This window comes from Ovis aries, chromosome 18 (genome assembly GCF_016772045.2).
Source record: "Ovis aries strain OAR_USU_Benz2616 breed Rambouillet chromosome 18, ARS-UI_Ramb_v3.0, whole genome shotgun sequence".
Classification (NCBI taxonomy): domain Eukaryota; kingdom Metazoa; phylum Chordata; class Mammalia; order Artiodactyla; family Bovidae; genus Ovis; species Ovis aries.
In genome coordinates this window covers 63943856-63968470 of record NC_056071.1, presented here as the reverse complement: position 1 = coordinate 63968470, position 24615 = coordinate 63943856, and the positions used below count along the sequence as shown (strand labels likewise).

General features: G+C 47.1%; 1 long non-coding RNA gene across 1 annotated transcript; it reads right to left on the bottom strand.

The window, feature by feature from the left end:
* Positions 1-5293: 5293 nt before the first annotated feature.
* On the bottom strand, positions 5294-11959 carry LOC132658140 (uncharacterized). Its single transcript, XR_009597297.1, has 3 exons — positions 11775-11959; positions 9888-9953; positions 5294-9217 (listed from the first exon to the last, which is right to left on the bottom strand). It is a non-coding gene; the product is annotated as an uncharacterized LOC132658140 (long non-coding RNA).
* Between the last annotated feature and the right edge of the window lie 12656 nt (positions 11960-24615).

The following is a 24615-nucleotide window of genomic DNA, read 5'->3' as shown; positions in this document are numbered from 1 at the left end:
GCCTTCTCCTGTGTATCTGTTTCTTGTGTTTCTTTGTATCTGCCTGCTCATGAAAGAATAGAAAGTATGTACTCTGCCCCCCTGGTTCCCGGCACAGAGCTCCTAAAACCCGTAAAGTTCCTAAGTGATTAAAGTACCAGGACCATCTTTTGTTTAGATAGTTGGTCTTTGACCCATCCCGGACACAGGGCTCCTAAAACCCTTGGAATTTCCTGAGACATAGGAGTGTCTTTTGTTCTAATGAGGCAGCTCTGGGTGGGCTCCTGGATGGAGGCTGGTTCACCAACCTGGAAGCTGTCCAGACCCCACGGGGTTGGGATTTTTTCAGAGGCTTCCTCACGTAGGCATGAGCTTGTCCACATACCAGGAAGGTGAGGCGCCGCTGTCCTGTGGGAACAGGGCACCTGTGCTGGGACCCTCCCGGACTTCGCCTGTGTATCTCATCATCTGATGGTTCATCTGTATCGATTGTCTTATCTTTTATTATACAGTAAACTGGTGAACATAAATAAGTGTTTTCCTGTGTCCTAAGAGCCGTTCTAGCAAATAATTGAATCCAAAGGTCACGGGAACCTCCGATCAGACAGACGCTGTAGGAACCCGGAGACCTGTGACATTTGGTTGGCATCTGAGGTGGGGGACCCTCCCATGGGACTGAGCCTTTAACCTGTGGGGTCTTCACTCATGCTCAGCTGTGCCTGACTCTTTGCAACCCCATGGACTGTAGCCCCCCACGCTCCTCTGTCCATGAAGAATTCTCCAGGCAAGAATTCTGGAGTGGGGTCCCATTTCCTCCTCCAGGGGACCTTCCCAACCCAGGGATGGAACCCGGGTCTCTTGTGTCTTCTTCATTGGCAGGTGGGTTCTTTACCACTGAGCCCTCTGGGAAGCCCAGGGTCTGCTCTGTCTCCTAACAGCTCAGCATTGAATTGTTGGACACCCAGCTGGTGTCTCAGAATTGCTTGGTGTGGGGGAAAGACCCCACACATCTGGTGTCAGAAGTGTTGTTAGTGGGATAATAGTATGAAAAGAGGAGGAACACACATGGGGGAGAAGTGAGTTTTTTCTATCCACTGCTCTATTCATAAGAACCCAGTCTAACCCATCTTAACTAACCATGTGCGCATAGACCTTACTTCCAAATAAGTTCACATGCTGAGGTTCCAGATAGACATGGTCTTGGCCAGGGGAGGCAGGGAACACTATCAAACCCAGTACAAGCTGAAAATTAAGCAACATTATTATTATTAAGAATTGCATGAATCTCGGGATGGCAAACATGAAATTCTATGCTTTCTGGATCTGATATTTAAAAAATAAATCTTTAAATTTCTTAAATACAGCTTCTCCCACCAGGAAAAAAAGGCATCCAGTCCTAGTAGGTGTATAACTAAAATGTAGAAAGACCTGTTTCTGTGTCTGGGTCCCTTTGACATGTTCAAGAAGACACAGAGCCCACAGGCTCAGCCTGTGTGTGCAAGGTGTGTTAAGTGTGCACAGAAGTCTGTGGAAAAGGTAGCCTGTTCCCAATGGGGGATTTTTGGAGGAAAAAAAAAAAACCAAACAAAAAACCAGTTCTGATCTTCTGTAAACTGACAAAAGAAATTTACAGCACCTTTTAAAGCATCAAAGAGCTATTTGCTTTCTCTTCAGATTTGGTTCTGGAGACATTATGTATTGAAGCACCTAAAATTTGGAGTTTTGTTTTGAGATCATTATTTTAGTCAAACATTTCCTTTATTTTTGTATCGTGAAACCTTGATGACAATTTGAAAGTACAGTAAAGTACAGTCATTGAAAATCTGACAATTTGATTCCTTAAAGGACATTAATAGGTCAAAATTGTATATTCTGACCCCCCCACAACTAACTTGGAAGTAAATACCTACCAGCAGTAGCACCATTGTTTCCTTATATTCTTGCTTTCTGTTGAGAAGACCAGCTACCAGTTACACTTGATCCCTGAACAGCACAGGTTTGAACATCAAGAGTTCACTTCTACGCAGATTTTCTTCAGTAAATACCTAGCCGTCTGCATTCCCTGGCTTCTGTATCTGTGGGTTCAGCCAATGGCAGGTCAGATTTTGCATCCACAATTGGTTGAATCCGTGGATGCCAAGCCTACGGATGCAGAGGCTGAGTGTGCTGGGCCAGTTTATGAGAAGGACTGGAGCATCTGTGGATGGTGGCGTCTGGGGTGGGGAGAGGGGTTCTTGGAACCATCTCCTACCCCTACCCCAGATACCGAGAGAGGACTGTTATTTCCATCTTCAGTTGATCTTGCTAGTCAGGGTATATAACATTTTTAAACAAAGTCCTTATTTTCATTTTAGAATTGGCAGAAAGGATTTGGTTATCAGAAGCGGTGAATTTCCCTCTGAAGTTGTCACTGAAACTTGCCCCTCGCCCCCCGTCATGAGTACCATCAGAAGCTTTTTCCAGATCCTTCTTATTTGTGATGCTTCTCTTAACCCTGGGCAGGGTGATATAGACAGAAATGACTCATAGATGGGTAATTTACCCAGGATAAACACGATAATTGGTACAGAATCCAATTATTGGACTAGCTTTTTGAGGAAAAAAAACTCTGTGAGTCTATAAAACCTCAATAGCAACATTTAGGCAATTTTGTAAATAATAAATCTCCATTTCCACTTGAAGAAAAATCCTAGCCTTTCTGTCTCAATTTAGCCTCCTGTAAAAAGATTACCGTTGGATCTAACTTGTATTCAACTGAGTCCTTAGGCAAAAGCTGAAGGAAATCAACAATTTCTTCTTCAGTAAGTGCCACAAAATCAAATTCTCAAAGACTCACCAGATGATGGCATTAGGTCGTCTACTAGATGTGTGATGCTAGCGAACTGGGGGGATTGGTTTTGTGTTCTGGTACCTGACAAGGCGTTTGATGGCCATTTGCCTTGGGAGGATGGAGATGCTGTTGTCATGGACCACACGCTTCTTCTTGGTACTGTCCAGCTCTCTATTTAATGTACCTTATTAAGAATAACCATAAATACCTAATATGCCACGACTTATTGTAGAGTTCCACATTGCCCTCCCATTTAAGAATTATACCCTGTCAGGGCTCTAGAGTTCTTTTTCTGTGCCCCTCAGAGACCTGGAGCAAGCACCTGTTCACTCCGTAGAGAAATAATTAGCCACCGAGGCTTCCCTGGTGGCTCAGAAACAGTGGGGAATCTGCCTGCAATGCAGGAGACCTGGGTTTGATCCCTGGGTTGAGAAGATCCCCTGGAGAAGTGAATGGCAACCCACTCCAGTATTCTTACCTGGAGAATTCCACGGCCAGAGGAGTCTGATAGGCTACAGTCTGTGAGGCTGCAAAGAGTCAGATTCAACTGAGTGAGAACACTTTCACTTTCAATATGTAATAAAAAATACAGAAAAAAGTATTTGTGTTGCTCTTTGTTCAGTGAGTCCGTCAGAGACTTATGTACTGGACTGGAGAAACAGCTTTACATGTCTAAGACATGACTTCTTGACTCTCTGAGGCTGTCAACAGGGCATTGAGTTCGGCACACACGCATGTGCACATGCCTCTAGACACGCTCACACAGAGTGGTTAGAAAACCCACGCAAACACGAGTGCGTTTGCATTTGGCTGATTCCACCCAGCTCAAAGTTATGAAAGACAGTTTGACATGTTGAGGTCCAGGGAAGTCATTCTGGTTTGTGCATGATTTAATTTGAACTTATAGTCAAAGCTATGGCTTTTCCAGTAGTCATGTATGGTTGTGAGAGTTGGACCATATAGAAGGCTGAGTGCCAAAGAATTGATACTTTCGAACTGTGGTGTTGGAGAAGACTCTTGAGAGTCCCTTGGACTGCAAGGAGATCCAACCAGTCCATCCTAAAGAAGATCAGTCCTGAGTGTTCATTGGAAGGACTGATGCTGAAGCTGAAACTCCAGTACTTTGGCCCCCTGATGGAAAGGACTGACTGATTTGAAAAGACCCTGATGCTGGGAAAGATTGAGGGCAGGGGCAGAAGAGGGTGTCAGAAGATGAGATGGTTGGATGGCGTCATTGACTCAATGGATATGAGTTTGAGAAAACTCCTGGAGATAGTGAAGGACCGGGAAGCTAGATGTGCTGCAGTTCATAGGGTCACAAAGAGTAAGACACGACTTAGCGATTGAACAAGGACAAAACTTGAATTTTCTGCTAGCTAAAACAGTCAGTGTGTGGCCTATCAGATGTTCACTGTACATCCACTTTAATCCTTGAAGAAGAGAGTGTGTTGACCAGACGTAAAGAATGTCCATATTAAAAATGAAGATGCTAATGCTTATCCTCCTTCAGTGATAAGACTCTCTTCCCAGGTGGCAAGGCCATGCTGACTCTCTGTGCACCTGCTGATCTAGTTTTGTGTTTTGAAACCTTGAAGGCATGTATCCCTGACTTGTTTCATGTTCTTTGTTCTGACAAGAATAGAGCTGAGCTGAAAACCACGCTTCTCCAGAGCAGCTCCTCTGAGTTATCTAGGGGTTGTCAGCAAGTCTCACTCATCTGAGCACTCTCTCAAAACTGAGTCCTCAGTTTGGCTCCAGTAAAAGGCTTTTCTGATCTGATTTAGACACCTGATTTAGAGCGTGCAGATAGGTGACCCCGGGCAGCAGCTGGAGCAGGCTGCTGTCTGGGCCTGACCCTGGGGGACTCTGCACAGCGCCTGCTTTCATCACAGAGAGGCTGGCCCCAAAGATGCCAGTCCGCGAGAGCTGGCCGTCCCGGCCTTCCTAACCGCGAAAAATAACATCCCGTGGGGTTGAGTGTCACAGGTAAACTGTGACAAATAAGCCAGTGATGGCTTTAACACATGTTGCCTTTGGAGGTGAGTTGCTGTAAAACGCACAGCAGACTGCTGAGGCTGTGGGGATAGCCATGGCCGAAAGGCGTTCACTTGTAGGCCGGCTGGCTTCCACTGTGCCCTGGCTTGACGGCAGTTTCAAAAACCACTTCTTTAATTTGTTTTCTCTGCAACTCATGGCACTGGGGCTGGGGCGTGGCTGGCACTTGTGCTGGATCGGCACGTTCCCTGTCCTGTAGCCCTTTGGCAGGACAGCTTGCGGGCTCGTGTTGAACCCCAGACCCTCCCTCCCGGCCCTGCCCACGGTATCAGACTGAGAGCTGTGGGTGGTAGTCTCCTCTCCCAGGAAAACTTTCCCCAAGAGGGGGTCCCATCACTTTGCTAGAACTGGCCTTCCTGACCTTCCTTTGTTTGAGTGACATCTTGGTGTGTTTTTGAATCAAAAGTCGAATCAAAGGGGCTTGCAACATTAGTTTTTAAAATTTATTTATAAAATACAGTAAGTCCCCTACATACGAACAAATTCTGTTTCGAGAGCACATTCATAAGTCCGATTTGTTTGTAAATCCAACCGAGTTAGCCTAAGTACCTAAATAACACAGTCAGCTGTATAGTATTGTGCTGTAATAGGTTTATAATATTTTGCATACAAATAATACATTAAAAAGAAACAAACATAAAAATAAAACAATTTTAATCGTATAGTATAGTGCCTTGAATAGTATTCTTGGGCTCCAAAATCACTGTGGATGGTGACTGCAGCCATGAAATTAAAGAATAGCTATGACAAACCTAGACAGTGTATTAAAAAGCAGAGATATCACTTTGCTGACAAAGGTCTGTATAGTCAACGCTATGATTTTTTCAGTAGTCATGTATGGATATAAGAGTTGGACTCTAAAAGAAGGCTGAGCACCAAAGAATTGATGTTTTCCAGCTGTGGTGCTGTAGAAAACTTGAGAGTCCCTTGGACTGCAAGGAGATCCAACCAGTCCATCCTAAAGGAGATCAGTCTTGAATATTCACTGGAAGGACTGATGCTGAAGCTGAAACTCCAATACTTTGTCTACCTGATGTGAAGAGTTGACTCGTGGGAAAAGACCCTGATGCTGAAGAAGACTGAGGGCAGGAGAGAAGGGGGTGACAGAGGATGAGATGGTTGGGCGGCATCACTGACTCAATGGTCATGAGATTGAGCAGACTCCGGGAGATGGTGAAGGACAGGGAAGCCTGGTGTGCTGCTGTCCATGGGGCTGCAAAGAGTCGGGCATGACCTAGCGACGAACACCAACCTGGAACAGTACAGTAGTGCAGTACAACAGCTGGCAAACGGGCTGATACTGAGTGAACAGCCGAGAAGAGTGATTGACTGGAGGAGGGGAAGGAGGTGGGAGATGGTTTGTCAGGAGGAGACCTGTGAGAGATGCATGCACACAAGGCCCGTAAACCAACTTATGTGACTGGACATGGAGAATGCATCTCTGAAAGCATGTAACTTGAAGATCCTTATGTAGGGGACTTCCTGTATCTGCATTTTGAAAGAAGGATATATGTTCTAAAATCAAACAGAGGGTGTTGGGCTTTCACTGGGACAGCTTGAAATTGTGGGATGATTAGGGATCGGACCTGTGTTAGAACCTTAGTTCTGTCACTGCATGTGACTTGGGCCAGTGGCTGTACATCCCTGTGCCTCAGTTTTGTGATCTGTGAAATGGGGTGATAACACAAGGCCGGCAGTATCTGGAGGAGGACTGAATGAAGCCAGCTGACACATTGGGTTGCAGGCACGTGCTTTATATAAGGTGACCTTTTGGACTATTGTTACCAACAGAATCGCAACCACCCTGAATGCCTGTCCTTATTTAGTACAAAATGGGTTTCCCTGGTAGCTCAGTGGTGAAGCATCCTCCTGCCAATGCAGGAGATGTGGGCTTCATCCCTGGGTCAGGAAGATACTCCCGGGGAAGGAAATGACTCCCCACTCCAGTATTCTTGCTTGGGAAATCCCGTGGACAGAGGAGCCTGGCGGGCTGCAGTCCATGGGGTCACAAAAAGCGGCAGACATGAGTTGCTGACTAAACAACAACCTGCCCACAGTTTCAGATTCTGAAAACACACGCTCACATACTCAACTGACTGGATGAGAATGCATCTGGCTGGGCGAAGGAAGCAAACCCACAAAAAGAAATCCCCGCAAACGGTCTTCCGGAATGAGCACGCGGCAGCCTCCCGAGGTCGCCTGATCCCCTCCGACTCTGTAACAAGCACGCTCGCTCCGCAGGGAGCCCAGCGCCCTTTCCGGAAGAGACGGGCCCCAGACAAAAAGTTAAGTGGATTTAAATGTAAGCAGGTCTAAAAAGAAAGCAGTGTTTCCTTTTAGAAGCTTAAGAAAACAATTAGAAATAAAAGGAGGCCAGAAAGCACAGTTAATGAAGGGGCCCGAGAAGCGAAGGCGATGGGGAAATTCACCCGCTTCAGGAACACTTTTGCAAGGGCAAGACAGAGGGACCGCACCCAGAGCTCTTCTGACCTTGCCCTTGACTCACTGGGCTCTCACAGCTCACATCCTCCCTCCGGGGGAGCTTAAAGTCGCCGCTCCACGGAAATGTTTGTTCTGCCTCTGGAGCAGAAGACACCACTTCTGGCGGCCCCGGGTGGCCCCGTATCTGCGGCTCCGAGGTCCTGTCAGGCCAAGAGGAGGCTCTTTTCTTGTCTCACGAGCAGGATTCGTCCATGGGAAGCTTGTTCCTCTTTAAGCAGAAAGGGTGCCAGATGCTTTCCTTGGGGGCGGGGACGTCACATTGGACCCCTGGCCGTCCATGGCAAATTAAACATTTTCGTACCACTGTAGCCAGTTAGCATTTAAGCATCGTGGCTCTCATCTCGTGGAAAGCACGCGTGGTAGGAGACAGCAGAGAGGTGGCTTTCCCGTTGATGAGGCCCTCTCGTCCTCGGTTGTTGATCCTTGGTTGGATTCAGCCCCGCCCCTCTGGGGGCCCTTGCCGGGGACTAGACCACCTTGACCTCAGAGGGTCACGCGTGGACCCTCTGCGGCATCACTCTTGGTTTAAGTCATCCAAGTGTGAGCTCCTTGAGGGCAGGGGCCGGGTGTCGTGGCACAGGCCCTGGGCACAATGGACGCTTCTTTGCACTTCCTGACCGAACCACAGAGGAATCTGGGCTCTCGCTCCAGGGGGTAAGCAAATGCCCTTCCAGAATCTTCCAAAGAGTCTGAGAAGCAAAGGGAAGCTGGTTTCTCACCCTATTTTATTCTTGCCTTGTCAGTGTTTGTGGCTGTGGGTTTCACGGCTGTGCCAAGCGTGGCCTCCGGAGGCTGGCAGACACCCTCGTGTCCTGGCCAGCTCCGTGTTGTTGGGCAACGTGTAGCCTCCAAAGCCTCATACGAGTCCTCCACGCATTACCCATCGCCCGGATCTTGGCTCCTGGCTTCCCAGGGCCAACCCTGTCTTCTGGTTGCTCTGCTCTTGGATCCTGGCATCTAGTTGTGTCAACAAAGGTGAGGGGTGGGTGACTGTGACCACCCTCCACCTTCCAGACCCTCTGCCATACCAAAGGGACCCCGGGATCTTCCAGTCAATGATGACAAAGCGTTTTGCCAAAACAGACTGCCAACTCGATTTAACGCAGTAGAGCCCGAGCCCCGGGCGAACAGGCGGTCACAGCTGTAGAGTTCCTTAGCCAGTAGGCTGGCAGGAAAATTAACGTCAGTGGCTCTGTGTGCTGAAGTCTTTGCATCGCTCTCTGCCCTGAGAAGGGAGAGGACCAGGAGACTGAGTTCACCGACACGAGGCAGGCTTCGTAGGACTGCCGCTCCATGACCCCTGACAAATTGGTGTATTCGTTACACCGAAGACGGGAAGGAACCACAACATGGAGACATATTTAGGGAAATATGCTCACAACTCGGTTTATTTTTCTTATCTGGTATTTTTTTTCTGGTGCAACATGAGTCCTGTTGAATACTTGGCAGCTGCCTTCCCATACTTGAGTTGTTTGTCATTTCTGGGGCTGGTGATGCTGCTGTGATCTCCCTTTTGGGAGAAATTTACAGGCACATGTTGACCCAGCTGAACGGGAACAAGGAGCAACAGGAATCTCAGGAACAAGGACCATTGCCGACCAGAGAGGGTGAATCTGCTCCTTCTCCGGACGGCGCCCTCCGGCGAGCCGCTCAGCGCCCCGTCGGGCCGGCCACAGAAGCCGCCATGACTCCACTGCTGGAAACCCAGATCCCGTCCCAGCCTGGCCTTGAAATAAACGTGCCTTTCCTTTCAGTCGTTTCTGGGAGTTGCAGTCAGCCGTGTGCTCTGTTGTTGGGCTCTCCGGAGAGTCGGCTCCCTGTAGCAGCTGTTGCTAGGTACGGCATGGTTTCCTGCAGAGAAGGCGTGGGAGACGATAGGAGGGCTGCTGGCAGGGGGCCAGGCGGCCGTGGGAGGGGACGCCGCAGAGGCCACGGGGAGGACGGGAGGCAGGACCCTGGCCGCCCTCCACACTCCGTCCCTGCCCCTGTCTTCTCCTGCCTTCCCAAGTCCCCTCTGGCCCCCTCCCCCTCCAAAGACCTAGCCCATGTCTCCTTCTCACAGAGACATATGAGCACTCCTTTGCCACGTCTCCTGGACCCTCCCACCCACCCTGGACTGGTGGTCCAGATGTGAACTAGTGGTGGGCTCTACTCTACAGGGGCTCAGAGCCCTCTGAGACAGGCAGGCCCCATGAGCGATCAGCCACAAAGCCACCCACGACAGGGACAGTGGATGCTCTGGGCACCTTGCCCATATCCCACATCCACCCCAGTGGTCACCTGCTGGGCACAGTGACCGCCTCCTGGGTCTTTTAGCCTGACCACCTTTTCTGGCTATGCAAGTTGTCGCTCAGTCGTGTCTGACTCTTTGCAACCCCATGGATTGTAGCCTACCAGGCTCCTCCATCCATGAAATTTTCCAGGCAAGAGTACTGGAGTGGGTTGCCATTTCCTTCTCCAGGGGATCTTCCCGACCCAGGGATAGAACCCAGATCTCCCACACTGCAGGCAGACACTTTACCATCTGAGCCACCAGGGAAGTCCAGAGACCCTCAGTCACCGAAGGTTGGGAGTCAATTGGACAAGTCTGAAAAATTGTTAAAATGGTAAATTCTGTATTTGGTATATGTTACCATCATAAAACAAAATGACACACTACTAATAGATGATCGGCAAAGACCTGCTGTAGAGCACAGGGACCTCTCCTCAATATTCTGTTATAGTCTGTATGGGAAAACACTCTGAAAAGGAATGGATGCATGTATAGATAAAACTGAATCTCTTTCCTGTACATTTGAAACTAATGTGTGCATGCGTGTTAAGTCACATCAGTCACGTCTGACTCTTTGTGACCCCATGGACTGTAGCCTGCCAGGCTCCTCTGTCCATGGGATTCTCCAGGCAAGAATACTGGAGTGGGTTGCCATGTCCTCCTCCAGGGGCTCTTCCCAACCCAGGGATCCAACCCATGTCTGCTGTATTGCAGGCAGATTATTTACTACTGAGCCACGTGGGAAGCCCTCTGAAATTAATAAAACATTGTAAATTGACTGTACTCCAATATATAATACAAATTAAGAAAAAAGAAAAAAAGTTTTAAGTGCCAAATAAAAGCGGTGCTGTTGCTCTAACTAAAAACAAACAGAAAACACAAAAAGTTAATGACTAGGCCGAGTGGGGGGTTTCGGACTCAGGCTCAGTGCCCACAGCCCAAGTGCAAGTCTTGGCTTCCTGATGCCTCGGAAACACCCTCCCTCCAATTCCTCACCCAGGAGAGACCCTTCCTGGCCCCGGCCTTGTGGACTTGCAGTCAGGAGAAGATGCCTGGTTACTGGGAAGCAGCTGGTCTAAGGAGTAGCACCTGCTAGGTTTTGGAAAGGGAATGTCTGTCCCCAGCAGGGATCTGATGCTCTCTTGTCTCCGTGCTGCTGCTGCTGCTGCTGAGTCGCTTCAGTCGTGTCTGACTCTATGCAACCCCATAGACTGCAGCCCACCAGGCTCCCCCGTCCCTGGGATTCTCCAGGCAAGAACACTGGAGTAGGTTGCCATTTCCTTCTCCAATGCATGAAAGTGAAAAGTGAAAGTCTCTGTGCTAGGGAGTCCCAAGTGCATCTTCCCTCATAAGAACAGCCTCTGTGACTGCAGACCAGGCCCCGTCACAGGGGTTGCCCAGGCCTCTCAGCCCCTCCAGGCCAGCTCACCTTCTCCCTTCCCACAAGGAGGGAAGGGTTGTTTCTGAGTTAAAAGCAAGGCTTTATTTATTTTTCTCATTGAAAAGTGCAAGTGTTAATCGCTTAGTCGTGTCCGACTCTGCGACCCCATGAACTGTAGCCCACCAGGCTCCCCTGTCCGTGGAATTCTCTAGGCAGGAATACTGGAGTGGGTTGCCATTTCCTTCTCCAGTGGATCTTTCCAACCCAAGGATCGAACCAGAGCCTCTTCCATTGCAGGCAGATTCTTTACCGTCTGAGCCACCAGGAAAGCCTTAATAATTTATCATTATCATGGATTATCATTAATTGTTTTATTATTGACATAAAGCAATAGTATTTATTGCTGGGTATGCTGGGTCAAAATATATTAATACTACAATTAATTTTATTGTTTCATTTTTTAAAGTGAGTTACTAGAAATTTTTGTTTTTTTATCCTATTTTTTAAAACCTGTTTTCACTTTTATTTAAAAAAATTTTTTATTGGCATTTGGCTGCTGTGTAATGTTGTATTAATTTCTATGGCACAGCAAAGTGAATCAGCTATACATAGACATATGTGCCCTCTTTTTTTTTGGATTTCCTTCTCCTTTAGGTCACTACAGAGTATTGAGCAGAGTTCTACACTATCGATACTATACAGAAAATAGATCACTAATGAGAAAAGCAAGGCTTTAAACTGAAAGAGAAACTTACTAGAGAAATGAAAGTCACGCTGGATTGCTGACCCATGTGATTGCAGTGCCTCTTTTCCTCCAGATTTCTGTGTAACCTTTAAATCCTGTTCCTGCCCGTGCCTCGGTCCCCTTGGACTGGCCGTGAGTTGTACACAGGCTGCTTTTGTGAGGTGGTGAGAACTATTGCCGATATTTTAAATGGCTGACTCAGAACTTTCCCCTCTTCTTTTCTCCTAAACACATTATTTTCAGGAAATCTATGTTGTAAGACAGGACGCCGCAATTACAGTCTTGGGGCCAAACCCCTCCCTCAGCCTGTTCTTGTAAATAAAGTTTTATTGGCAGTCCGCCAGGCCCGTTCATTTCGATATTGCCCGTGGCTGCCCTGGGTGTTCCGTGGAAGAGTCCAGTCCTTGCAACAGAGACCATGAGGGCTGAAAAGCCAAAAATATGTACTATCTGACCCTTTGCAGAAAATGTTGCCAACATTCTGTCGTAAGAGATGCTGAAATGTTTTAATTCTTTGAGGAATGGGATGCATAATTAGTGTTTTTTAGTTTTAGCATGCTAAAAGGAGGAAAACCTATTTACTATTATATGCTCTGTAGGGGTCATGAAACACTGTCTTATAATTACCAATATTTTAATGAGTATCAATCAGCACATTAGCAAAACATAAGAGAAGATCTTAAAGGAAGAGAGTGAAGTATTCCATCAGATTTCTCCCAACCTAACAGCTCAAATATAGACCTGTAGTGAAGTCAGCATATTGACAGATCTTTGGCAATTTTATCTGCATCCCTAAAAGTTTATATATTTGTATTTGGGGGGAGGGATCTTTTTGTTTGAAATTCTTCCTACCAAGGTATAATCAGTTATACAGTTTTGGCTCTGTTCTTTTGTAATTCTACCCAAAATGACATCACTTAAGGATGGGTTTTCAGGAGCAGAGAGGGTTCAAATAGAGCCTCTCCACCCACCGTGTGTGCCTTTGTGCTCAGTCGTGTCCGACTCTTTGCGACCACATGGACTGTAGCCCACCAGGCTCCTCTGTGCATGGGATTTCCCAGGCGAGGACACTGGAGTGGGGTGCCATTCCTCCTCCGGGGGATCTTCCCCACCCAGGGATTGAACCCACGTCTCTTGTGTCTCCTGCGTTAGCAGGTGGGTTCTTTACCACTGGCGCCACATGGGAAGCCACTCCCCATAGTTTTCTGTTAAAAGAAAAAGGTCTCACGTGATTTCTAATCAGCTGGACCAGGGTTTTCAGCCGCAGCACTGTTGACATTTGGGATCAGATGACTCTTTGTTTGTGGGAGGGGGAAACACTGTCCTGTACCTTCTGAGATTTTTATCAACAGCCCTGGGCCCCATCCGTTAGATGCCGGTAGTGAACATGACCTTCGCCGCCTGCCTGGTCGTCATATCCCAGGCTGTCTGCATTCGTGCGTGCTAAGTCGCTTCAGTCTTGTCTGACTCTTTGTGACCATATGGAGCATAGCCCATCAGACTCCCAGGCCCTCTGCCCGTGGGATTCTCCGGGCATGAATACTGGAGTGGGTTGCCATGCCCTCCTGCAGGGGATCGTCCTGACCCAGGAGCGGAACCCGCATCTCTGACATCTCCTGCATTGGCAGGTCGGTTCTTTACCACTAGCACCACCTTGGAAGCCCCAAGCTGTCTGCACGTGTTGCCAGACGTCCCCACGGGGAGAGGCCAGGTGGATGCTCTTTTCCAGGTGAGTGAGTGCACCTGCCTCTGAAAACTGGTGCTGTGGGGAGGAGCCAGAAGCTCTGCAGTCCGCTCTGCTCTGGACCTGGAGTCCTGTGAGTGGTGAGGTCTTGATGGAACTCTCACCTGGCCTGAGCCCCACCTCACTCTCTGCCAGGGGAGGAGGCTGTTCCTCTCAGTTGCCTCTCCAACCAGAGCTCTGGGAAGGACAAGCATTTCTTCAGTTCAAAGCCATTGTTCTCAAATATTCTTTATTTCGAGGTGTGTGTTCCTTATATGATGGATAAACCCCAATAAACACACACTGATACCTAAAAATCAGAATTTTTATTAAAATTTTTTTTAGTGGAGTATAGTTGATTTACAATATTGTGTTAGTTTCAGGCGTGCAGGAAAGTGAATCAGTTATATGTAAACGTATATCCAATCTTTCTTGGATTCTTTTCCCATCTAGGTCATTATGGAATATCAAGAAGAGTTCCCTGTGCTATACAGCAGGTTCTTATTAGTTATCTATTTTATGTAGAGTAGTGTGTATATATCAGTCCCAATCTCCCAATTTATTCCTTCCTCCCTCTTCTCCCTGCTTTGAAAAAACAGAGTTTTGAAAAATTGGAGATACTTTTAAAAGGAAGAAGTTGGTCTGCAATAAAAAAAAAAAAAGTGAATCAACTTTGGGGAACAATATTTGACTAGACAAGCAAGTGAAAGGCTGGAAGTCTTCCGAGAGAACTGATAATTAAATGAATCTCAGAAACTTTATTTCCCTCCAAGTGCATTTTATGTAATTTTCAAACATGGAAACAACAGCTCTTCTCCTGGCTAGGAAAAAAAAAAATCAGTCCCCACCTCACAATCAACAGAATCGTGGTTTTGACTAATCTCTATAATCAGAAGATAATTTGCCTTAAGAATAATAATAGTAACAATATGCTTGTTATGAAAGAGGATGCTTTTATCATCTTATTTGCCAGTGATTATGTAAATTGCAGATATAGGGTGGAGGGCAGAAAAGCTGCAGAAAGCTAGCCTGCGTTTTCTGTGGGAGCCATGGGCCTTCTGCTAGGAGAGAGCGCCAGATTTCACCCCCTGTGAAAAGGATTTATTTTCTGCAGACTGGCTAAAACATTTGATAGTTTAAATACAATGTGTTGGAAGGAGAGCAGAGCAGAGAGCACGTTTCTGCTTTCTGCTTTCCTTCCCCTGAGACTTGGAGCATCACTGAATGTCCCCTGTCTCGCGCCTGGATGGACCCGTTGAAGAATTTCCCAGTCTCCACCTTTCCCACCCCCGTCACAGCCTTTCCTCTCCAGTGACACAGACCTCTTCAGGGTCCTGACTCAGAGGCTTTGCTTTTCTCCCCTTCTTCTGGGAAGCCAAGCTCTAACCACCACCTGCATCAGCTGGTGTTCTTGGATGTGTTACCCTCTGCTGTCTCTGGGCCCCAGCGTTGTTATCCCCAGAACCAGAAGACTGGACTCAAGTCCCAGATGCCCAGACAGATTTGCTGCCCTAGGGGTGTGGTCCTGGGAATCTGCAGGGTGAGCAGCAGCAGGGCAGAGGCCGTCTGGGGTTTCCATGGAAGGAACATTCAGATTGTTGTTCAATCGCTATGTCAGGTCTGACTCTTTGCAACCCAATGGACTGCAGCCCGCCAGGCTTCCCTGTCCTTCACTCTCCCAGGGTTTTCTCAAACTTACGTCCATTGAGTCAGTGATACCATCCAACCATCTCATCCTCTGTCACTCACTTCTCCTCCTGCCCTCAATCTTTCCCAGCATCAGGGTCTTTTCTAATGAGTCGGCTCTTCACATCTGGTGGCTAAGTATTGGAGCTTCAGCTTCAACATCAATGAATATTCCAATGAATATTCAAAGTTGATTTCCTCTAGAATTGACTGGTTGGATCTCCTTGCAGTCCAAGGGACTCTCAAGAGTCTTCTCCAGCACCACAACTCGAAAGGGTCAATTCTTTGACTCTCAGCCTTCTTTATGGTCCAACTCTCACATCCATACATGACTACTGGAAAAACCATAGCTTTGAATATACGGGCTTTTGTTGGTAAAATAATGTCTCTGCTTTTTAATACACTGCCTTGTTTTGTCATAGCTTTCCTTCCAAGGAGCCAGCATCTTTTAATTTGATGGCTACAGTGACTGTCTGCAGTGATTTTGGAGCCCAAGAAAATAAAGTCTATCACCGTTTCCATTTTTTCCCCATTTATTTGCCATGAAGTGATGGGACTGACTGCCATGATCTTAGAATGTTGAGTTTTAAGCCAGCTTTTTTCTCTCTTCTTTCACCCTTATCAAGAGGCTCTTTAGTTCCTCTCTGCTTTCTGTCATTAGACTGGTATCATCTGCATAGCTGAGGTGGTTGTTATTTCTCCCAGCAATCCTCATCCCAGGTTGTGATTCATCCAGCCTGGCATTTTGTATGATGTACTCTGCATAGAAGTTAAATAAACAGGGTGACAGTATAGAGCCTTGACATATATCCCTTTCCCAATTTTAAACCAGTTCATCGTTCCATGTCTGGTTCTAACTGTTGCTTCTTGACCCACATACAGGTTTCTCAGGAGACAGCTAAGGTGGTCTGTTATTCCCATCTCTTTAGGAATGAAAAGGAAAAAAAAAAAACAACCATCCAGATGCACGTGGCTAAATTATTTGTGCACATTATTGCTCTCGTCCAGGAACTTCCTGAGTGTCAGAAGCCCTGTGAAGCCCCCTTATGTGAAGAACCAGCCTGTGCCAGCTCACTTGGTGCCCACGCAGGGTGCGTGTGTCCAGTGCACTAGCGGCAGCCTGGTGGCGGAAGGTGGTCTCTGTCAGCTGGGCTCATCTCCGCTCTGGTGCTCTCTGACTGGACGCAAATTACTTAACATCTTCATGCCTCTGTTTGCTTTTATTTGACCTGGGAGTCATAACTCTGCTTCTCAGAAGTGTCGTGGGGAAAGCTCTCAAGCAATGTTCCCAAATGTGAGCTGTGGAACAGGGGTGTTTATGCCTGGATGAAAGAGTTCTCGGTCAACAAAAGAACTGAGATCCTCCCAGAGGCTGTGAATTTCATCGGGACTTCACCTGAAGTTGTCTGGACTCTTGAACATCAACGAGTGTTTTCTACATACTGGCCGTTCTTCCCGGCACTTTATGTTGACGAACGCATTTGGTCCTCAAAACAGAGTTGGCAGAATGTCCTCATCTGCTCCATTTTACAGAAGAGGAAACTGAGGCACAGAGGGATTAAGTCGTGGCTCAGCGTCACAGCTTTTAAACGGCGGAACCGGAATCCAAAGGCAGGCCACCTGGCTTGGAAGCTGCCCTCTTCAACCCAGTGTGTCCACCACAGTGAATCTGCACCACCAAGCTTTAGGTCGGGTTTGCAGGAAGGCTGGTATCTGCATTGTCCCATGATTCCTCTGAGTTTTGAACCACTTTCCCATCCAGTGATAGAAAATTCTGGATTTAGTGATGTCAGAGAAAGAAGGTACATGCCTATCGGCGCTGCTCCAGAATATTCCACCTCAGCTTTTGGGTTAACTCAATCTGATCTTTAATCTTGTAGATTAAGTACCTTTTTCCCCCTTCTCTTTCCTTGTTACCATGTGTCTCTGTAACAGAGAGCTCTCATTCATTGCCATCTTACCCCTTTGCTCATCTTCTGGTGTCTGGGAAAGGAACACTTCACTCTTTCCTTTTACTTGCCCATCAGGCCATATCTTTCCTTGTAAGGAAAGACCAGACCATTCTCAGGACCTAGAGGTGAGCATCCTAAGAATTTACTCCAGGCTTGGGTGTGTTTCAGCGCAGAGCGCAGCTGGCTGACCCTCCAGCTGCTAGAGAACATTTCTCATGGAAACACATATTCAGTTAAAAAGTAACATTTCACCAAAAACAGCTTGAGTTCTGAAGACTGTTTTTCTTTGCCGTGGCTGAAAACCACATTTTCCCAAACCACATTACAGGGAAGGTAAACCAGAGAAGTCCCACTTTTGTTGCAAACTTGACTTCAGGGTATAATTTTGAAGTTTAGAAGAGTTTGGGAGTATTTGAAATTTTTTTCTAATTACAGAAAACGGCATAGACACAGAGGAAAATGTGTAAAAACCTGGGCTAACTGGCCAGAGAAATCGAGCAATCAAATCGCAGCCCCAAAGCCAGGAGTTGCTCAAGGCAGATCTGTGTCTTGATGTGTTTTATCTTCAGTGGAAATGTTGGAGTTAATTCGTTTTCAGGTGGTTCATCTTGTCTCAGGCTTGTTTTTGGTGATTCTTCTAAAATGGCCCATCAATTTCCAAATGGACAGAGAGTGTCAACTGGTGTGGAGGGGGATACATAATGGGAAACACAGTCACAGATTCCTCACACACCTCAGAGAAGAAGCTGGAAGCTTTCTCTTCCACATGCTCAGAGGCGTTCGGGGACGTGGCAGAGAAGTTAGGGTGCAGACGGTTGCTCTTCTTATATTTAAGAGATCGCCTCACGCTGCTCTGCAATTAATGAGGAGTGCTCCCGGGGCTGGTGTTGGTTGGGAGAAGGCTGGATTGCAAAGCAACAAGATAATTAGGCGCAACTGAATTAACTAAAGAATAAGTGTCAGACTCAGTTACAACCCTCCTCATTTCATTATTCGGAACAGTGACGTCTTTTTTAAAAAAATTTTTTGGTTTCATTAAATCATTTTATTTTTTATTTTGTTGAGAGACATTTAAAAGTTTTTTTTTAATGGAAGTAGAGTTGATTTACAGTGTTCTGTTCATTTCTGCTGTACAGCAGGTGAATCAACTATATGTATGCATCTATCCCCTCTCTTTTGGATTTCCTTCCCATTTAGGTCACCGCAGAGCATTGGGTAGAATCCCCTGTGCTCCACAGTAGGTTCTCGTTATCTATTCCCTACGTAGTATCAGTGGTGTGTGAGCTTCCCTGGGGGCTCAGCTGGTAAAGAATCCGCCTGCAGCGTGGGAGACCTGGGTTTGATCCCTGGGTTGGGAAGATCCTCTAGAGAAGGGAACAGCTACCCACTCCAGTACTCTTGCCTGGAGAATCCCATGGACGGAGGAGCCTGGTGGGCTACAGTCCATGGGGTTGCACAGAGTTGGACACGACTGAGCAACTTCGCTTTCACTTACCCACTCCAGTAGTCTTGCCTGGAGAATCCCATGGACTGTTCCATGGGGTCGCACAGAGTTGGACACAACTGAGCAACTTCACTTGCACTTACCCACTCCAGTACTCTTGCCTGGAGAATCCCATGGATTGAGGAGCCTGGTGGGCTACAGTCCATGGGGTCGCACAGAGCTGGACACGACTGAGTGACTTTCGCTCTCATCCACAGTATATGTTTGTCGATCCCAATCTCCCACCCTACTTGGTATCCATGCCTTTGTTCTCTATCTTTGTCTCTATTTCTGCTTTATAATAAGATTGTCTATGCCAGTTGTTTCAGATTCCACATATATACGTTAACATATGGTATTTGTTTTTCTCTTCTTGACTTTCTTCACTCTGTATGACAGTCTCTAGGTCCATCCACCTCTTTACAAATGGCCCAGTTTCGCTCCTTTTTAGAGCTGACCGACAGCCCACTGTCCATATGCACCTGCTTTATCCGCTCCTCTGCTGATGGGCGTCTAGGCTGCTCCCACGACCCGGCTATTGTAGATGGTGCTGCAGTGAGCACTTGGGTGCCTGTGTCTTTTTCAGTCAGTAATTTTTAAGCAGTTCCAAAAACATAGGAAGACAGTAAAAAAGCGAAGACAAATGAGAAAATGCATATTCCATTAACTCCATCTGGAAAATATTTAACTGGATTAGCTGCACTCAGATACTACTGCAGTGCAGTTGTTACCTTATGTGGAGTTCACACCCAGCAATTACAGTGTGTGTGTGTGTGTGTCCTTCCCTTCCTCCCTGCCTGCCTGCCTTCCTTTCTTCCCTTCTTTTTTCGTTCCAATTCCATTCTGTCCAATGAACATTTATCCAGGTCCTCTTTGCCCTGTAACTTTGCAGGACCCTTTGGGGCCTTCCTGGGACAGACCCTCCACCGCATCCTTCATCTGCCTGTTATTTGCAGAAAAACTTTAGCCTCCTAGGCTTTCCCCGAGTTCCAAAGAATGAGTTTAACCAGAGACACGAGAAAATGCAGAAACAAAGAAAACCAGGCAAGGGAGACGAAATAATACTTCAGTACATTACACAAGGTCAGGGGCCTTTAGTTCCTCCTCAGGGGCTATAGATAATATTCCGGGTCAAGTCCTTGAGCTGTTTTGCAGATAATGAAATCCCCACCATGTGGAAGAAGTTGACTAGAGGGTGCCCACAAGCACACAGACCCCAGACTGGTTGGAACCAGAAGGCTGATGAGGTGGACTCCTGATTACCTCACCGGCAGCCAATCAGAAGAGTGTCCACGAGTTGATCGCACACTCTGCAGCTAGCTCTTTCTCTTACCCTGTCTTTGAAAACCTTTCCCTGAAAGCCATTGGGGAATTGGAGTGTTTTGAGCACCAGCTCCCTGGACTGGTTGCTTGGCACCTGCAATAGAAGCTTCACTTTCCTGCACCACAGTCTGGTGTCGGTCGATGGGCTTTGCCACCACAGTCTGGTGTCAGTAGATGGGCTTTGCCTCTTGAGGATGAGCAAACCTAGGTTTGGTTTGTTAACGGTACCAGGTCACGTGCTGCTTGTTGGGAAGTAGGGTCGAAACTAGGCCTCACTCCTTGGGCTCTGAAAGGCCATGTGATGTAGAATGGGGGGCTCTATCACAGCTGGAGTTTCATTTGGAAGCAGTGGACCCATGGAACACATGTTCTCTGAGGGTTAATGGGGAGAAAGGAGCTGTAGGGAGCACAGACATCATCCCAGTGGGTCATCCTCTAAACTTACGGTTTTATCTGAGAAACAGTTCCTGGCTCCTCTGCATGTATCAGTGCTCTTGACCTTACATATTTTCCCATTATTTTAATTTTTCAGTTCTCATTGTTTCATACGTTTTTGGTAGGATGGTAGCCCCCACCTATGAGAGAGGTGGACAGATTTAGCAACACGACAAAATGAAATAAAAATAACACACCCCACCTCAAGGAGAATGCCCAGTTAAATTTGGATTTCAGAGAAGTAATAAATAATTTATTAGAATCAGTAGGCCCTATGCAGTATTTGGGACACACTCAGATAAAACTTCTGCTTCTTTATCCAGTATTCAAATTTCGCTAATTATCAGGTATATTATCTGCTAATGCTTCTCTGAGGAACAGAGGAGATGTCATTTAAAGTTAGGGGTAGTTTAAGAGATGCTTAGGTTTTACACCTCCATGTTTTAACTTTTGAAAGAGAGGCTGAAGTACATAATATTTAAACTTTTTCTTTTTACTAAAAACAGTAGTGCAGCTGCAGAGTTTAGAGGAAAGGACACAGGCTGTGTGATCAAAGGGTGTCAGGTCCCGTTTGGACTCAAAGACATCTGCTGTCTAGTGTGTAGTCCTGGCTCTGTCTCTCCATCTCTCCCTCCTCTCTGCATGGCAGGATAGACTTTCTCTGCCCACTACCAGCTGGCGGGCTATGCCCAGTGGACTGTGAATGGGGGTGACATCAGTCATTTCCGGGTGGCAGCTCAAAGAGCTGGGGCACCTCTGGCCACGCCCCCTCTCTGCCATGGTGCCCCCAGCACTCTGGGTGGGGTCTGCCCTCTGTCCTGGGTCAGTCCTCCCGATCAGGGATGACCCTGATTCAGAGCCAAGCTCCCAGCCCACCCTCAACGGCCACATCGTGTGAGGGAAAATAAATAGTGCTGTATGTCCCTGAGGTTGGGGATTGTCCTGCTGCGTCAGCAGCCTTGTCCTGACTGATACACGGGGTCAGCATACCTTGGGCAAACCCCCTGCCTTCCATGGTATTAATACATGGTGCCCATATCTGAAAAGATGGGGATAACATAACCAAAGTTCTTGTATACAGTTTTAAAATTTTGAAGTAGTCTAAAGCTCACGAGAAGTTGCAAAAATAGCACAGTGTAGGCTGAGACATAAGTAAAGAGCATTAAACATAGTTTGTGGAAAATCCTGGCTTGGTTCACCTGAGGCATAACTCTTCCTGGTAATCGATGGGTGCGCTGAACGTCAGAACAGTAGAAAGTTGGTTCCCAAAGAGTTCCAGTAGTTTGTTTACTGGGGAGCCAACACCTTTTACAGTGAATAACCATCCTGCCGCTCGGACATCACGGTCCCATGTCCAGCTGGGGAGAGGCAGCCCTGTAGAAAAAGTATCTGCTCCTTATTAGCTGCAAGTTGACATTTAAGGTTTCTTCCTTCCTTAGGGAACTGGTCCAAAGGCTTATGTAAGTTTTCTCTCTTACACGCATTTAAAAAGCATGTTAAAACAGAATGTCTACTGAGAGCTGGAAAAGCAGGCAGAAGCTCTTCTATCCCCATATAACGTATCTTTGATAGGCCAGCGTCTTTGGCTACATACATCCTAGAAAGGTCTGTCCTGTGTCTGGGGCGGTCTGACGACAAGTCATCCCATGCCACATTTTGGCCAAATGGGATTTGCAGGTTCACCCCCGCCCCCCTTTTAAGGGGTGCTGTTAAGATGGGAGCAGTTCACCAGTGACCCCAAGGACTGAGAGCATTAGAGAGCAATTCAGTTGTTTGTATTTTCATTAGTACCCACATCCAAGAATATCCTCCTTGTCATCACACATTTTTTAAGCATCTCTCCACCTCTGAGCCCACTTTAAAAAGTTGGGATGCTTTCTTCCCCCAAGTTTCCTTCTAGTTCAGGGACTCTGTCTTTGTCGATTCTCCGACATTTAGAAAATCCTCCTCAGTTCCTCCCACCGAACCAGGTGTCTCTGTACGAAGCCTGGTCGGGAACTGATTGCATGCGAAAGGGGCCCCGGAGAAAGACTGTCTCCCTCAGGAGTTGGATTATTTTACCAGTCTTTTCATACCAGCATTTAAATCATTTCAGTGTTTGCGATTTTCGTCTTTTAAAGATACGGCTAGACCCTTGAACAAGAAAGTGTGAAACAGAAGATCATTTTTTTGTTTTTAAACTAGGAGCTGTTTGTTTAAAGTGACAGCTGAAGCCCCCCTGCAAATCCTGGCTTACCTTTTACTGCATCTCAGTGCCTACAGTAGATGGATTAACCGGTTCCCAGGCTTGTGCTGAACCTTAGCTCCTGTGGTGCTGAGACCATAGCCTGTCTCCTGGACTGATTTCCATGTATTATATAATTCTTTTTTTTTTTTTTTTTCTGGATATCTGTTTTCAACACCTTGTCTTGATTTGGAGTGGGGTCTCTGCCAATGGTTGTCTGTCTGGCTCTTTCCAAGTTGCTGAGCCACCTGGGCTGGGGATTCCCACCCCGCTGGTGGGGACTGGAGACAGATGGTCTCTGTGAGCCCAGTCTTGTAACTGATGGCCCTTAATCAATATCCGATGAACTTGAGCATGAGAAAAGGTGAGCCAATGAGCTTTCAGGTTCCCAAGAATCTTGGAATACTGCACTTAGCTGTAGGGCTTCCTGGGTAGCTCAAATGGTAAAGAGTCTGCCTCCTACGTGGAAGACCTGGGTTCGATCGCTGGGTCAGAAGATCCCCTGGAGAAAGGAATGGCAACTCATTCCGGTGTCCTTGCCTGGAGAATCCCAGGGACAGAGGAGCCTGGTGGCTATACGGTCCATGGGGTTGCAAAGTCGGACATGACTGAGCGATTAACACTCTCACTTCACTTTCACTGAGATGTGCCCATCCCACCCCCGTCTCCTGATGGGTTTTCCTGTTAGCCCCTCACACTGAATGGCGTTCTCGTCCCATCGTTATCACTTCATGTTGACAAAATAGCATAGACCTTGTGGCTTAAAAACAAACATTTACGCCTCATAGATCTGATGTCTGGTGAGGACCCAGTTCCTGGCCACCTTCTTGCTGTGCCGTCACACGGTGGAGAGAGAGCTCTGGTCTTTTCATCCCCCTTAGCAGGGTAGCAGTCCCATCACGGAAGCCCCACCCTCATGCCCTTATTTAATTCGCTCCCAAAGACCCCACCTCCAGATACCATCACATGGGGGCTAGGAGACGCAAACACTCAGTCCGTAGCACCTCCTGTTTGTCCCCCTTTCCTCCCACATTCACCAGTCACCTCTTCCTGCCCGGCTGCAGGCTGAGGCTCTGCACGTTGAGAAGACCTGGTTCCTGCCTCCCTACAACACATATTCCCGTAGAGCCAGATGGTAAACCAGGCCTTATGACTCAGTGCAGCAGGGCTGAGCTGGAGGTGTGTGCTGACTGCTTGTGGTCCATCCTGGAGGCGTGGGATGAGCTCCTGAGTTCTCTGGAAAGCAGAGAAGTTACACCGGGTCTCAGCCGAACATAGCAGCACATAGGGGACATAGTCTGTGTAGAGAAACAGGATTGATCTGTGTGGGATCCTGGAGACGTGGCAACAAATGCACCATAGACTAGACGGGGCTTGATCATGTCGGGCCTTGAAAGCTAAACGAAGTGGTTTGGAGATGAGATTATGTCAGTAACAGAAAGAAATCTTCAAAATCTCTGAAATGTCAGCATTTTAAACACAGTCCGCACTTCTAAATAATCCATGGGACAAAAAAGATATCTTAGGGACAATTAAAACAATTTTTTTGAGCTGAGTGAAAGCCTGACCGCAGTGTATTATAATGAGTGAAATGTAGCTAAAACACTGATTGAGGAGAACATGTATCACTTTAAATATTTATATGGGAAGGGAAGAAAGATCCTAAATATTATTTTAAACTAGTGGGAAAAAGAGAAAATTGAAGTCAAAATAAGTAGAAAAAAGAAAATAAGATAGGTGATGCCAGTGTGCCATCTGCTCAGTTGTGTCTGACTCTTTGTGACCCCACGGACTGTAGCCCACCAGGCTCTTCTGTCCAGGGAATTTCCCAGGCAAGAATACTGAAGTGGGTTGCCTTTCTCTTCTCCAGGGGATCTTCCAGGCCCAGGGATCAAACCCATGTCTTTTGTGTCTCTTGCACTACAGGCGGATTCTTTACCCACTGAGCCAGCAGGGAAGTCCCGAGATAGGTAAAAGCGGATGTAAATGAAAGAAAGGTGAGAAAAATACCAGAATATCCACATA